Source organism: Camellia sinensis, chromosome 7 (assembly GCF_055761805.1).
Source record: "Camellia sinensis isolate YWXY chromosome 7, ASM5576180v1, whole genome shotgun sequence".
NCBI classification, from domain to species: Eukaryota; Viridiplantae; Streptophyta; class Magnoliopsida; order Ericales; family Theaceae; genus Camellia; species Camellia sinensis.
In genome coordinates, this window is record NC_138967.1 from 94,495,078 (window position 1) to 94,512,455 (window position 17,378).

A 17,378-nucleotide genomic window follows, 5' to 3' on the forward strand; every position below is an offset into this window, starting at 1 on the left:
CATATGAAATGACTTAGCTTCATGAATTAGGATTCAAAAGCTTACCTAGGGTCTTCAATTAAGCTAAATTTAGCAAGTTCTTGAACTTCTACTTCACAATTCACAAGCCTCTTAGCAAATTCTTCAAGTTCAAGCTCTTCTCTCTCTAAAAATTGAGTTCTTTCTCTTTAAAGCTCTCTATCTCAGAACTTTTTAGCTCAAATTATGATTAAGGGGTTCAAGCTCTTAATTACAACATATATATACTTGAGGACTAGATTAGGGTGTTAATCAAGGCTTAAGATTAACGAATTACACTTAATTCTAATTAGTTTAATCTAATTAATTTAATCTGAATCAATTTCTTATCAAACTTCTCATTAGACTCAAAAAATTATGCCGATCACAATAAACTAACCAATTTTTATTTCTGTTGCCATTAAGGCCTTGAATTTTCAAATTATAACAGAAATCATAACAAATATTTCTACGATCAACAGATATGAAGTCAAAAGCCACATTAATCACATAATTAACATTCAAATTCACACCTAACACATAAGCACATGTATAATTAAAGAATTAAGAACATAGTGTGTGACGGGGTTGTCACATGCACAAACTCAAATTAGATAACCTGAGCAGGATATACTGCATTACCATTGAATTTGTCTTGCAATTGAACCCGTCATGAATAAGGAATAGGACAACTGAATTGAATGGAGATAAGACAATCAAACATGGATAGGAACAATCAAGTTGAGTAACATATACCAATCAAACATGGATGAGACAAGCAAGTTGAAAACGGTTAGGGCCGAACTTCAAAATGAAGCTGTTTACGTATCCTAAAGATAGGAATCAGGCTTTACGTAGTTCATGGGGTTAAGGTTCACTCCGGTATTAACACTTTCCTTTTACGCTCTAACGTTTGCCAAAGCTGCTCTTTCGGATTTTAGACCTTGCGAGCTCTTTTTTTATTATTATTAATTTTTTTATGCTTGAACTTTTGCCTGGGTTGCCCTTTTGGGTTTTCGGCCTAGTAAGCCTCTCAAGGATAGTACTTTTTCAATTTGTCCATATTGATTGGTTGCGAGAACTCCAAACCATCTGAATCTATGAGAATGACTGTTTTTCCTTGACTAGATTGACTTGATGATGTGGGGACCCGTCCAATTGGGTCTGAACTTGCCCCTAGGGTCGTGGATAGGAGCTCGATTCTCCTTCATCACTAAGTCTCCTTCCCTCAAATACCTAGATCTGACTTTTTTGTTGAATGCTTTAGCAATCCTGTGTTGATACCCCTGAATGTAGTATAACGCCTTCAATCTTCACTCATCAAACATTATCAGCTCCTCAAATCGGTTCTGTTGCCAATTAACTTCTGCTATCTAACATTCAGTCATAATCCTCAACAGAAGGCACTTCTATTTCAATCGGCAAAATAGCCTTCATTCCATATACCAAAGAGTAAGGAGTTGCCCTTGTGAACGTTTGGATTGATGTCTTGTATCCCTAAAGTGCAAAAGGCAGTTTGTCTAGCCAATCTCTATAGGTTTCCACTGTCTTACGTAGATTGGTTTTGGTATTCTTATTTGTAGCTTCAACAGCTCCATTGGTTTGTGGCATGTATGTTGATGACTTGCGAAAAACCAGATTATATTTCTCAAGTAGAATTGCCACTTCTCCTCTGAAGTGTGACCAATTGTCCGAAATTACTTCGTTTGGCACCCCATATCTGTAGATGATGTTGTCCTTGATGAATTTGGCCACGTGTGATGCTATTAACACTGAATACGACTGTGCTTCAACCTACTTGGTAAAATAGTCAATGGTAATCAAAATAAACTGATGCCTATTTGAACCCTTCAGTGTGATTGCCCCCATGACATCTAGGCCCAGACTGAGAAAGACCAAGGTGAAGTCATGTTGTAGAGTTTTGATAGCAGGATATTTATTTGATTAGCGTGGATTTGACATTTGTGGCATCGCCTAACAAAATTGATACAATTATTCTCCATGGTTAACCAGTAGTATCCTTGTCTAAGGATTTTTCTAGCCAGCATTATACTGTTCATATGGGCTCCATACTCTCCTCCATGGATGGCTTCCATGATACACTTTGCCTCTTCTTCCTCTATACACAACTTGTGCATTCCTAGATGCCCTCTCTTATACAGCTTATCTCCAAAGATGATAAACTAAGTGGCCAGACACTGTATCTCCCTTTTGTTCTTGGCATTTGCGTCTTCTAGGTATGTGTCACTCTCCATAAAGTTCCAAATATCAAAATACCAAGGTTTTTCATCAAGCACTTCTTTTATCGCTGTTATCATCTCGTATGTCGGTTTATACCTCTGCTTTATAAGGATTGGACGCATCTTGACCCCAATTAGTATGTCCACCATCAAGGCTATGGTTTCTAAAGCATCGGTAAACCGGTTGTTCTCTCTTACTAGGTGTGTAAATGTTAATCTTTCAAACCTCGAGACTAGAATATCTAAGGTCTGGTGGTAAATTTTCATCTTCTCTTCTTTGACCTTCCAGTCCCAATTGGCTTGAGAAATCACTAAGTTTGAATCCCCGATCACATCCAACCTTATTGCCCCTAGTTTTAGGGCTGCTTCCAATCTGGCAATGCACGCCTCATACTCTGCCTAGTTGTTGGATACACTGAATCGGAGTTTCAAAGCTAGGGGTATGTAGGAATCATCTGGTGCTATAAGTAACACCCCTATCCCACAGCCAAATTGATTAGTCTCCGTGAAAATACAATCTTCAGGTATCCACTTTGAGCTGCAAGATCTCTTTATCTGGGAATAAGTATTCTACATCTTTTCCTTCTTCAACTGGATGATCAACCAAAAATTCTACCACCGTTCTTCTTTTGATGGACTTGCGAGCGACATATCTGAGGTCGAACTCGGAAAGCAAAAGCAACCATTGAGCTAGCCTACCAATAAGCACTGGTTTCTCAAAGTGATATTTGACAGGATCATATCTTGAAACTAGAATTACTGAATGTGCTAATAGGTAGTGCCTTAATTTCCTGGTAGCCAAAACCAAGGCTAAACAAGCCTTTTTCCAAAGGAGTGTAACGAATCTTGTATAATTGCATCTTCTTGCTCAAGTAATAGATGGCCTTCTCCACTTTCTTATCTGAATCTCTTGCATGCATAGATTCCATAGTTGATTTAGTCACTGATAAGTAAAGAATCAGTGATTTCTCCAGCTCAGGCGGTGATAACACAAGTAGATTTCGCAGATATTGCTTAACTTGTTTGAATGCAAATTGACATTGATCATTCCATTAGAACTTTTTTCCTTTCTTTAGGAGACCAAAGAGTGGTTCACAAGTTAAAGTTAGCTTTGAAATAAACCTCCTTATGAATTACACTTTTCGTAGAAACCTCCGCTCCTCCTTTTTAGTCATTGGTGGTGGCATTTCTAAAATAGCCTTAATTTTAGATATATCAACTTCAATTCCCTGCTATGTGATCAGAAATCCCAACATCTTGCCTGCAGTTACCCCAAAGGTGTATTTCTATGAGTTTAACATCAACCTGTATTCACTAATTCTCTCAAAGAATTTTTTCAACGCGGTGTAATGGCCTTCTTGATCTTTGGACTTGACAATCATGTCGTCTACATACACCTCAATTTCCTTGTGGATCATGTCATGCAAAAGTGTGGTAACAGTTCTCTAATAAGTGGCCCTGATATTTTTCAAACCGAATGGCATAACCCTGTAACAATATATCCCCCATGGTGTGGTAAATGCAGTCTTTTCTCTATCCTCTAGAGCCATAAGGATCTGGTTATACCCCCAAAAACCATCAATGAATGACAGTAAGGCAAGCCCTGCAGTGAAGTCTACAGATTCATCAATATGTGGCAATGGAGAGTTATCCTTTGAACTAGCCTATTCAAATCCTAGAAATCAACGCAAACTCTAATTTTGCCATCTTTCTTCGGAACTGGCACAATATTGGCTAACCAAGAACGATACTCTGATACAATCAAGAACCTAGCATTGATCTACTTGGTAACCTCTTCTTTGACTTTTAAGCCCAATCTGAACGAATTCTGCGAAGTTGTTAGACAAGTCGGGCCTCAAGGTCGAGAGGGATCCAATGCTACACAATCTCAGGATCAATTACAAGCATGTCTTCGTAGGACCACACAAAAACATCTTTGAATTCGTTTAATAAAGCAACTAATTGCTCGCGTTCCTCCGAAGACAATATAGAACCAATTTGAACCAAGCATGGATCTTTCTAGTACCCACATATATGGAAACAATTTCATCTATTAATGGCTTAGCATGTCTTTCTTTCTCCCAATCGATTAAATTTTTCAAAGCCCGAGGAATGTCTTCCTCTTCGTTTTCATTAAAATTTTGAAAATTCTAGTCAATGCTATGAACTATCGGCACAGAGAAGTAAGCAGAAATCATAACATCTTGATTCAAGGCCTCAAACTCAACAGTTGCAACAGACTCAAAAGAAAAAGAAAAAGAAGACTAACATCCTAGACAAACTCGAATTTGACTCCAAGCCCACAAGCCTATCGGACTCAAACTCATTAACCAATTCAAAACTCCCAATAAAACTTTTTTTAAAATGTCAATTTGCTTGCGAGCCATTAATTGCATCTATGATGAAGCTTGAGCAATCAACAGGTAATCCTTCCCTGATCACAGAAATGGTCATATCCCCAAATTCATTGGTTCAGCACTAGTGTTAGAGCTAGGACTTCCTCTGCATTGCTTTCCAAGCTAACTTCTCTATCTTGGCCGTCATCAATACTAGGATCCACCCACTCCTCATCACTGTCGGAGAGTTGATGATCAAAGAAGATCTCAAACCCTGGGTATCTCTTCTTTTCCATTTGATCAATCCATGGCTCAGGAAACCCATAAAAGGGGAAATCCTCTCCTTCACGGGCAAAGTGCCCATTCAAGGTTCCATAAATTGGCTTATGGACCAACTCAAACTGTCACCCTGCTCTGTTTGCCTTGATCGTCTCCTTGATCTCTTCACTTTTTATTTTCCAGTCATCTTATGTAGGCGCATACCCTAGTCCAAATGCATGTGGGTTATGGGATACTTCACTTATTGTAGCAATACCTTTTCTACCATTCTTTCATGATCCCATTCCAGTAATATGACCCAATTTACCCATAAAATAAATTGATTGGGCACTGACGTATAGTCTTTCGTCCTCTACCATGATCATTTGAACTACTTGAGCTTCTGCCAATGTAATGCATGAGAGAAATGCATCCTCCTCTCCATGTTGCATTTCCAGCAGTAGCATTGTGACTTCTGGAGGGGGATGGATGGAAGAATTTTTTAAGAGAGTAGCAATGCCTCCTTTATGTGGATATTTGACCAGTTGATGCATTGTGGATGATATAGCTTTCATTTGATGCAACCACAGTCTTCTTAACAATAAGTTGAATGTTGCAGGGATATCCACAACATGGAATTTAGCTTCATGTTCAGAAAGGCCTACTATTATCTACACATTGGCTGTCTTTATGACTTCTTGGCTTGTATTTTCATGAGCTCGAATCAGCTGAGTAGTGGGTGTGAAATCCATCGGTTTTAGTCTTATAGCATAAGTAGTGCGTGAAGGACAAACATTGACGGCTGATCCAGTATCAACCAGAATAACTGGGACCCGTTTCTTCCAACACTCCAGAGATATATATATAAAGGCTTGTTGTGCCCTGATCCTTCGGGTGACAGCTCTTGGTTAGAAAAGGTCATCGTGGGGATTGTCTCTTTTGGGGTAATCAACGACACAAGTTATTTCAGAGTTGTGTCAATCAACAACTTAGCCTTACTTAAAGCAATCAACATCGCCTGTCAATGTTCTCAAGATGCCATGAGAAGCCCCCAAATAAAAATGTTTGCCTAGATCTTTTTTAGATGTTTAAGTACCAGGTCTTCTTTTACATTTTTCTCTTTTTCCTTTTCTTTCTTGGTATCTTTTCTAGATGTTTCACCTTGATCTAGGTATGGGGGCTTGAAGTAATGCCCGCTCCTAGTTAAGTGATCAATTTCCTCAGAATACTAGACATCATTAGGGACATTGGTACTCCAATCTTTGTCAATGTAGGCAAAGTTTAGATCATCATTCTCCCAACACTCGCCTTCATTTATCAACAGACAGTTATCTGGCTCAGCACGAATCATCCCCACATGATGATCATTGCTTTTTGGCTCATAAGGTAACCCTGATCGAATGTCTATGAAAGTCTCTATCTTGTTTGTATATGACCATGCTCCAGTAGCTCTCTCTTTTTTCTTTTTTTCTTCGGAATCTTCTTATTTATTGTTTTCTTCGATTTCTTCGGTGTCGCGCAATTTTCCTTTTCCTTTAGCATCCACTTTTGGTTCAACAGTCATTGTTTCTACCCCGGTTCCTTTATTTGTTTCTGCTTCAAAATCTTTATCACTTGTCTACTCATGGCTGCTTTCCAGACTATTTGGATCCCACCACTCAACCTATGCGTTCCCCAAATCTAGCTTTTCAAAGAAATGGAGATTGTGCAAGTCTTCTTCTAGGCCAGTCAAGTCATCTAACCCCTATTCAGGTATATCCTCCACGATAACATTAATAGTAAATGAATTGGGCAAAATAACGTCAGGTTTCTACTAACCAATGGATATTATGTACTTGCTAGGATCATATTCTCCCTCTGGCAGCTTCCTAGTCTTAGTCACAAGCACTTCAATTGTTTCTTTTTTGGGTTCCACCACCACCTCCACAAGGCTCTTGGGTTTTGGCTGGGTTAGAGGTGTATCCATCATGCACAGATCAGTGCTATCAGGAATGCATACCTCAGGTTTTGGTAAATGAGAGGGTGTGATGTAAATGCTTGGGTTAAAAGTGGGCGGTAGTGTATGGATGAGGTTAAGATGATGAGGTGGTGGGATTTGATTATGGGGTGTCAATGGGTTAGTGGTGACATTGGGTTTTGGCAATTGTGGTGGAGCTATCGTTTTGTTGTCAATAAGATCTTGAATCTCATGATGAAGGTGAAAGCAATGATTAGTTTTGTGACCGTGCTATTGGTGGAAGGCGCAATATTTAGTGGTGTGATGTTTGGTTTGTAGAGGTTGGGGATCAAGGAGTTTAAGATGCCTTTTTTTACCAGGATTTTCATAGTGTGACCAAGGGACATATAGAGTGGGTGGAAAGTTCTACATGGGGCCCGAGTTGAATTGGCAACTGGCGGGCTAGTATTAGCTAAAGGGTCAGCCATTTTGGCAGTAGCGGTAGTAATCAAGTTAACCTCCAAAGATTTCTGTGCCATGTTATTGCTAGTGGTAGCATTAGGACTATGACTAAAAGTTTTTTGCGTAGGCTCCTTATCCACTATAATCCCCTGCTTGATGGTGTCTTCTATCTGAACTCCCATTTCATAAAGTTCTTTAAAGGTAAAAAGTGGACGAACTATCATTTTTTGCAACCTTTTTCCAATTCAAATTTCTTACCACCATTCGAATTTGGTCCTTCTCAAGAGGCTTATTGGTCATCATTGCTTCCTTGGCCTTCCACTTAGTGATGAATGCTATAAAGCTTTTATTCGACTCTTGATGAGTCGCCTTCAGGTCCATGGTAGTTAGCTCCATTTGAGTATTATAAGAATACTGAGTGATGAAAGCCTTAGCTAACTCCTCCTAACTCTATTTTACTTAGTCTTCTAATTTAACATATCAGATGGTAGTTACACCAAATAAAGTTCTCCTAAACAGGGAAAGTTGTTTAGGCCAAGTTAGGCCCATAGGCTTTAGGACATTTGAAAAGAGGCAAATGTGGACCATAGGGTCACCAGCTCCATCGAACTTGTCGATGTGTGGCATTTTAAACCATTCTGACAATTTAACAACTGTGTCTATATATACCCATCTTCAATATCTGGAATGGAGTTGATCCCTTGTGTCTTTATGATCATAGCCGGGTCAAGTTCAAGGGTGTCAATGGGGAAAGGCCCTCCTGTTGGCAATGCAAGGGGGAAAGGTTCTCCTGAAGATTGCATATGAACCCTAAGGTCTTCTTGCAAGTTAGGTTAAGGAAGTTCCTTAACTGGTGGAGATGGATTTGGATGAGTCAACGGAGGTGGTTGAGTAATGGACTCTCTAGATGGGCGTTGCAATTCAGCGAAAGCATCACTGTGGGTGGTAACCGTATTGGTAATAACATCTATGCTTCGTTGAAGGGACAAAAACATGTCTACTATATTATCTGGAATTTGAGCCATCACTGATTCTAGTGAGTTGAGTGGGGATGATATGGTTGGTGAATGAGGGGTACTTTAGACTATCAATGAGGATTTGACTCTTCTTCTTCTTGTAACTGGCGGTAAAGAAAATAACACTAGCTGTCCTGAACCAAATCTCTTGTCTTAAAAAGTCTACCAATGCGAGTCCACAGAACTTGGGGGATATTAGGACGTTCTAAAGCTACAGTGCTAGACTACCTTGCAAAAATAAAACAAAATCCCCAATCAGAATTTCAGTAACATTCCGGCTTAACTGATTACTACTAAATATGCTAAAAAACTAAACTCAACCCCACAAACTAAAATGCCTGAACCACTCATCTGAATTTGAGAACCCCTACATAGATCCCATACATTGCACATAGCAGGAAAGAGAACAAACACCCCTATGGGGGTAAGGTTATTCTATCTTAACTTTTGAAATGATCTAGGGATCCACTATTCAAATAAGCGGTATCATATGTCCTAAGAATGGGATAGCATCCTGTCCTAAGTTGGGAAAGTGTTATGGCTCACTATATGTACAAGTCAACTCTATTCTAGGGGTTGAAGTCAAGGTAACGTCACTAAAAATTCCTTTGGTTAATAATCAGTTAAGATCTCAAGAAGTCACACGAGTCAATACAGCCTCTATTCTGAGTCTGATAACCTTAGATAACAGAGCTACCATTTTGACAGATCTTAAAAGGTATTAACATAAGGTCTCAAAAGTAACGCAGAGATAGGTATAGTGTCACAAAAAGCTTGTTTGTGCTCCCACCAAGATTTGGGCAACATAAGGACTTTAAGTGCACCAATGCATGAAATTCAATAAACATATAATTGAAAATAAAAGTCATATCATGGAGTTCGAGTCAATGTTTCTTAGCAGAGTCGCCAAAAATTGCAAAATCACCCGAGGGTACTCGAGCGCATTAAACAGTTCGAACGTTCGATCTCTTTGATTTAATCTCACAAGCGCAATGTGAAACATAGATGAGAGTCCAGATTTGAAAACTTTTGTAGAAAATCTATTTTATTGCAAAACCTTTGCCAGAAATGGGCTGCGTCATCAGATGTTAGAGTCGTTACCTAATATTTTGGGAAAATTAGGAAACTCGTGACTTGTGCAAAGGCCATTGTTCCTCATAACCAAAGATGTCTCTATTCGAAACCTTAGGTATGAGGGGAGAAGGTCATTAATTAAGCACTCTCACTCACCCAATCAAAGATCGGCCTTTATTAAACCATGGTATGAATTTTATTAACTTAATATGTTCATATTCTGATTTATTTAATAAATCCTAAAATTTACAATGTGAAGCAAACAAATATAGACTGTGTTATTCATTTTGGAACAATTTGATTTCATGCATTTTTGAAAAAGTTTTGAATAATGTATACTCAAAAGAAATTGAGTTCACAAACATAAAAATTGATATTATTCCAAATTGAATGACATAACCTCCATCAACTAGCAATCATAGAGATATATCAATCAAACAAGTAGCCGCATGCTAGGATGCTAAAACATAGTAAGAAAATTATACACAGACTGGATACTAAAGCTATAAACACTCACCTAGTATATACGAACGAGCGTCCCGCGAAAGACTGCAAAAGAAAGTTAGGAAAAATATGCAAGATACTATATACAAAATATTAATGTAATAAAGGGGAAAAAATAAAAACTATTCAAAATTTCACAATTCCGACTTTATGGTTGTGTTCAGAATAATCCGTTTATCTAGGACCAAACTTCACCCCACTTCCAGGGGCCTCGCTGAAAAATTCTCCCGAAATTTGGGCCACACCATAATGTTTTGAAAATTCTGGGCCAAATTGGAATTTTCATTACTTAGGCAATATTCTGTTAACATCAAGGAATATTTTGTCCATTGTGACCAACATCGTTTGCCTGTATCATGCTTTGGAAAAAATGATGAATTTTCTAATTACCAAACTCTCTTCTTAACACCCTAAGGTTATGGAGTATGTTTTAAGCTCTCAACCAAAAAATTCAAATTTTTTAGCTTCAATGGAGTTTTTGGGGATGGTTTCAGTGAAGAGGTAGTGAAGAGAGGTGAAAGCTCTCAGGTTTAGATGCTGTGTTCTCTTGAAAACAAATTTTTCTTTCAAACTTTTGAAAACCAAAATCCTCTCTCTCGAGTATGTAGTGGAGTCTGATATTTATCATCAGTTCTAAGCACTCTCCAGTTGTTCTCAATTCGTTGTTTCCTCCAAACCGAGAAAAAAGAGTCAAAAGAAGATACCTTTCTTAAAGGTGTTGTCTGCTCATTTTTCAAAAGCTCCCTTCTTGTTTTAAATCAATTGCTCTCTTTTATTAATATAATAATAAAGGATATATATATATATATATAGATATATGGTGCGTGGTGCATGACATTGAAAGTAAAGAAAAATATATAATAATAATAATAAAAACAACAACAACAATAAGAAAAGAAAAGAAAGTGGAGAACGGGTGATTTAAAACAGGTAAAAGGCTGGGATTAAAGCTTAAATCTAACTTTCTTGCTGAGAAATTCATAGAATAACATATTCCAATTTTCATCATTTGGTGTTCAGAAGAAAGCGCCCAAGTCTTAAGGCCAGTCAAAATAGGGTGTCTACATACACATAACACATATCTCAAAGTTTCCAAAGGTCTATTTAGTTTATGAGCAAATATTATAGAAACAAAAGAATGTGTACCCTGAATCGATCAATACATAAGTGTTTTGGCCACAAATAGAAAGTGTACCTAAAAACAACAATCTCTGTATTCTGGGTGTCCCCTAGAATGAGTGCAAAAACCCTTCATTGCCTTGGGTTATCTTTCATTGCAGTTGGTGTTACGTTAGCCCTCACTATCAATGCTGCCCTAGTTGAACTTGTAGCACCTCGATTACTACCTTAACGTGGTTGTGGACATTCCCTTACCATGTGTCCCACCTTTCCACATTGAAAACAAGCCCCCGTAGTCCGATAACACACATCGATGATTCTTTCCACAATCTGGACATGTAGGTGCTGAGTTACCACTTTGATTTGAGTTGCTGAACTTTCTCGATTTTGCCTTCTTATTCATTGACGATGTGGCCCCTTTGTTTATATTCAAATTTTCTGTCTTGCCCCTCCATTCAAAATTCCGGTTATAAGCGGCCATGTTTGCTTCTGACATTAGTGCCCTATCCAAAACATCAACATACTCAGCAGCTTTAGTACATTGATCCTCTCTAGAATTGAATCATGAAGGCCTCCCTTAAATTTTCTAGCCTTCTTGTAATCCGTGTCGACTATATGTGGCACAAAACGTGCCAATTTAGTAAATTGAGCCTCATATTCTGTCATTGTTTTGTTTTCCTGCTTCAACCTCTCAAATTCAGATACCTTTCTATCCCAGATACACTGTGGAAAGTATTTCTCACAGAAGATTTCTAGAAACTGAGCCCATCCAATTTCCTTGTTATCATCCCGAATCAACATCCACCATCTTCTCGTCTTATCCTCTAAAGTGAATGCAGCCAACGGAACTTTCTGTGTTTCCGTACATTGAAACACATCAAACAACTTTTCAATCCCCAAGACCCAAGCTTCAGCCTTAAGTGGTTCTACTTCCCTATAGAACAAGGGTGGCGTCATCTTTTTGAATTCTTTGGTGAGTGTGATAGTTCAGTCATCTACTTGTGGTCTTGTACCGATGGTGGTATGGGCATTGGAGGTGTGAGTGGCGGTTGTTACTATTGCCATTGTCGTTGTTGTCTTAGACTTTCGACCATATCATGCATCATTCTCTCTATTTGGTTAATTCGGGTGGAGGTAGACTCCTCTAGTTCATCTGCTCTTATTCTTACCATGGTCTATGTGAACTTGGTATTATAATAAATACAAATATATGCACACTTATGTACACTTATGCACATACACAATTACAAAAATCATTTCATTCTTGCACTAAAATGCATATGAATACAATCCTTAAGTCTTTTCTAGACACCTTATTGCTCAAATGGACAAGTGAGTGACATAATAACTCGTGCTCTGATTCCAATCTGTCACGACCCAAATCCGCCTCTATAGGTTTAACCTTAAAGAACAAAACAAATAATCAATAATTAATAACAAAGCTTAGTGGAAGCAATAATAAAATATAATTATGTCTATTGAGCGGTGCATACGCGGAAAATTTCATAAATATTTATGAACATCAAGCTTCTGACATAGATACATTATAACAAATTTAAACTTATTTTACATAACATCCATTTAGAACAAGTTTCCAAAAAATAAAAATAAAATAAAGCAAAAAGGTTGACAAAGCTTGGCCCCACTTGAGTCTAAGTACGTCCCATCGCGGAGGCACTCCAAAAACGGCTTCACAAAAGGGTAGACTCCTGTGGTATCTCTAGATTTGGTGTTCCACTTGCTCACTTACATATATATAAGGGAGAGGGATGAGCTAAAATCCAGTGAGTAATATCAAAATAAAGAGGCTAAATGAATGATGTCTAGCACAGTACAAAGCATAGCTTATGAGTTTCAAATGAATCATATTCAAACATTGACATATCGAAAATTCATTGATCATGTCTCATATGTGGTACATCCAATAGAGCAAAAAAAAATGGCTTGAAGGCCTAAATCAAAAGGACCATCACGGTCAACAAAGGGACCATATAGGTCTAAACAAAGGGACCATAGAGGTCAAGCAAAGGGACCACACAGGTTTAACATAAGAGATCTCTGTAGATCAAATAATGAAGGGCCATGGTATTGTTTCCCCCAAGCGAGGGCCTCACTAAAGGATGCCATGAATACTTTTCAAGTAAGACATTCATTCATTCATTCAAAATAACATTATTGAATTGATTCAAAATACATTTGAACATATCTTTACAAAGATATTACTCACAGTGGATTGGTTCATGTGTTATGCTTCAGGTGACCACCTACACAAACACATAGCAAAGACACACATTGAAATACATGTACTAAACAAACATTGTATCTTAAGTCAATTCCCCTAAGTGTATTCCTAGCTTATTCCATCATTAAGAATGTCTAAACAATACTTAAGGATGCCTAAAAGAACATGGGGATGAAAATATACAAATGAGAGTGTTTGTAAAAAATTGTACAAACACCCTATTTTGACCGCCCTTAAGACTTGGGCACCACACGTTGAACACTAGATGATGAAATGTTACGCTGTGCAATCGTTCAATTTCTTCAGCAAAAGGCTTCGGTTTCAAGCTTTTTAACCTAAACCTCACAGCCCCTTTGAACCAAAACCTTATGTTTTCTAGCCTAACCACTCAGAGAAGAGCTGGCCAACAAGTGGCCAGCAAGCCGTTTTTGATTGGCTGGTCATCCTCCTTCATGGTTGGCTGGCCATGTTTAGCGTATGCAGATATTTTGCAACAGCCAGTTGTCTCTATGTGCATGTCTTGCACCAGCCGTCTTTTTACAGATATTTCCGACATGAGATGGTGTTTTTCCATAAATACAAGCCCCCCCTTCTTGGTTTGGGATTGGAAAATTTTGGCCAAAAGCTATAACTTGTCCAACACACTTCCCTCTTCTCTTACAATATACATACACTATACATACACCTTCTAAGCCTAAACTTGAGGATTTTGCTGAGGTTCTTGAAGATAATTTTAGCTCATTGAGAGTGCTCAACTTGTGGTTTGTGAACTAGGAAGCTCTTCCTCTCTTTAAGGGGTAATGTTTGAACTTTTTCACCATCTTTTCTCTCTCTTTTCCTTGTGTTTACTCTCTGTTTTCAGAGTGTTTTGAGGCCTGAAATATATGATTTAAAGTCACAAAAAAGAGGAAGGGTACCTTTCCTTAGGGTTGTTGGTTGGTTGAAATCCCTTGGTTTTGTTCCATTTTTGCTCACTTTTTCCACCTCTAAAACTTGATTTTCAGCACTGTTTTTGTGCTGATTCAGTGCTTTTTAATGTGTTAAATTATGCTTTGCATATTATACTTGTGTTGTTGTAAGTCTTCATGGATTTGGTGTAGGCCATAGCTTCCAATCCATTTATTAATAGTCATTTCCTTCTTTTTATGGCTTTCATATATATATATATATATATATATATATATATATATTCACACCATTATAATCACCCATCTTTCATTAGCCCTCTGCAATCTCTCTCATTTCTTTGTTTCTTTAATTAAGAGTTGTATCAAACAAAAGATTACCGCTCAAGGCATAAGAAAGAGACCCTTCATGCTAAATGGTTTAATTTCTTCGGAGGTTCATTATCAGGGCATTATATCTCTCTTATGCTAAGCGTGATCTTTTTTTTGATACTTCTCTTTATTGCCAGTGCATTATTTCCAAGGGACTCACTTTCTAGTTAGACCATTGGAAATCATAAAGGAAAGATTTATTATAGCTCATTATCGAGTTTAGATTTGGAGTCATTATCGCTCTTTTCGAGTTTGACTTCGAATTCATTATCGCTTGTAAATGGGTTTGATTTTTCCTTTGTAATTTTCCTTGTAGAAAAGGGCTTGAAAAGCTCATTTCTCAGGTCAAGTCATGCTTACCATCCTTTATTACTTTTGGATTTAGTGGACCTAATCATCACCTTTGGATGAAAAGAAGAAAATATAAGAAAATGAAAAAGTAAAGAAAAAAAAAGGCTAATAAAATTGGAGTAAAAGAGGTAAAAAGATAATAAAATTTGGTTAGGTTTAGTCGGACGTTATACTGAACCTATTGCGTCTTGAATCATCGCATACTATTGTCGTGATGTTTGATGATTCATAAGGCAAGTCTACCCTCTCCCTTGAGGTAACTCCATGATAGGGATGAGGTATTGTTTATCTTTTGTTTCATTTATTGAGCTCTTGTCTTGTCGCTTCTAAGATCATCATGCAACAAATTTGTAATGATTGATGATTTGAGAATCAGATTTGCTTCTCCCTTGATCATCTTCATGATAGGAAAAGACAAAGAGAATAAACATTTCTTAGAAACACTCTGTTTTTGCTCTGTTTCAGCTCTGTTGCAGCAGGGTATTTCCCAGGAATAGTGGCCAGCCGGCCATCATTCTGTACAGCCGATCACTTTTCATGGCCGGCCGGCCACCTATTTTGTACAGATAGTGGCAATTTTACAACAGAGCAGAGTAGAATCTGAGGCCAAAACAGAATCATTTTCTAACTGCAAACAGAGCAGATTCTGGCAGCAAACAGAGAGGTTTTTGGAGGATGTTCTTGATTGTGCACATGTAGTTCCTCGCCTCCCGTTCAAGTCCATTAGCGTGTGGCCTTTAGATTCAATGTTGTAATTAATGAGTTGCTTTTCTTTCATTCGAATTTGTAATAGTTAATTAGTTAGTTTACTTCATTCAATTGTGTTGTAATAATTAGTTAATTAGGACATTTATTCGGACCCTCTTGCAAGGGAAAACTTGTAATATTTTGTATGTCTTTTAACCCCTATTTCTTTCTTCCTTTTATTTACTTGCTTATCATGATTGCATATAGTATCATGTTTTTGATTTCATATCATTATTATGTGTTGTATCCATTTTTGCGTGCATTGGATTCGGTTTATCATTCTACTTACTTGAATACGTGCGCAACCGCATGCTTTGAGTTGATCTATATGGCATGATAAATAAGCCGAACCTAGTAGTTGCATTTTGTATGTGTTGCATTAGTCACTTTGCATATTAGGAGCATGCATTTTTTCTAATTATTTTCTTTTCTTTGGCTTGCCTCGATTGAGTACTAGGTGAGTATTTTTACTTTAGCATATCGTATGTGTGTTCGTGTTTCCATATCAAGCATACTATCATGAGGCTAAATGCTTATTTGAAATACCTCTTGAATGCCTGTGGATAAAGGCTATTTCACTTAAGTTGGAACGACTTTGATTAATGTACATATGAGCTTACTTTTCATTCAAGTAACACATATTCAACACTCTTTTCAAACAAACATGAAATCAAAGCATTCAGAAGTGGGTGAAATAGTCTATACTTGTGTGCCTCACATAGTAAGTTAGCATTAATAAATCATAACAAGAGCATATAGTGTTGACAAGAATTACATCATGATTAGTAGAGGCCGATCTTTGATCAGGTGAGGGGTGTGCTCAATTCATGACATTCCCTTCTCATACCTAAGTTCTTGAGCCAAGTAGCCTTTGGTTATGATGGACAAGTGGCCTTTGGCATGAGCCACGAGTTTCTTAAAATTTTCAAAAATATTTAGGTGGTAACTTTGAAATCTTGCAATGCAGTCCATTTCTAGCATCTCTGATGATAAATGGATTTTCTAAAGATTTGTCAGATTTAGACTTTTATTTGTGTTTTTTTATTTCACATTGCACTTGTGAAACCAGATTCAGAACCATAGGAGTCTAAACTGTAGGGCTATCGTATCCGAAAAGACCAAACCCCTCCGAGGAGCATGAAAACTAGCTACAATGTTCGCTTGCGCTCAAGCAGTATGGCTTGACTACAAAAGTACTGGATGGTGCTAAAGTATGCTCGAGTCGTCACTTGGTCGCTTGAGCCAAGTACAATGCAAATGTGAGGTTTGCTCGAGTGCACACTTGGTTGCTCGAGCTAACTGCAAAGTTATGCAAAAATACTGGGAGCATGCAAAGTGCGCTCGAGCGACGATTTCATCGCTCAAGCGAAGTTGTCGAATTTTGAGTTTTTCATAATTGAGTTTTAAGTTCCAAAACACAAGTTTTAAATCCAAAAGCTTGCATGGCTAGTTCAAACATATAAAAACACTCTCCAAAACATGAATACTTGATAAACACCAAACCAAAGACTCAAAATTTCTTTCAGTTTTCCAAAAACAAAACCAAAAACTTCACATTCAAATCTTCTCAATTCTTCACTCTCTCTCTCTAGAAGTTGTCTCTCTCTCTCTCTCTCTCTCTCTCTCTCTCTAATTTCAACCAAATGATGATGAGAATGAGCTCAAAGAGGCTTAACACACATATATAAATCATGGATTAGATTAGGCTAATTAAGTAGGATTAAGTCTAATTAGACGGTCTAATTAAACAAGCTTAAGTCTAATTAATCATAATCAATTCTAATTGATTTATTCCAATTATTTTAGTCTGAATTAAATT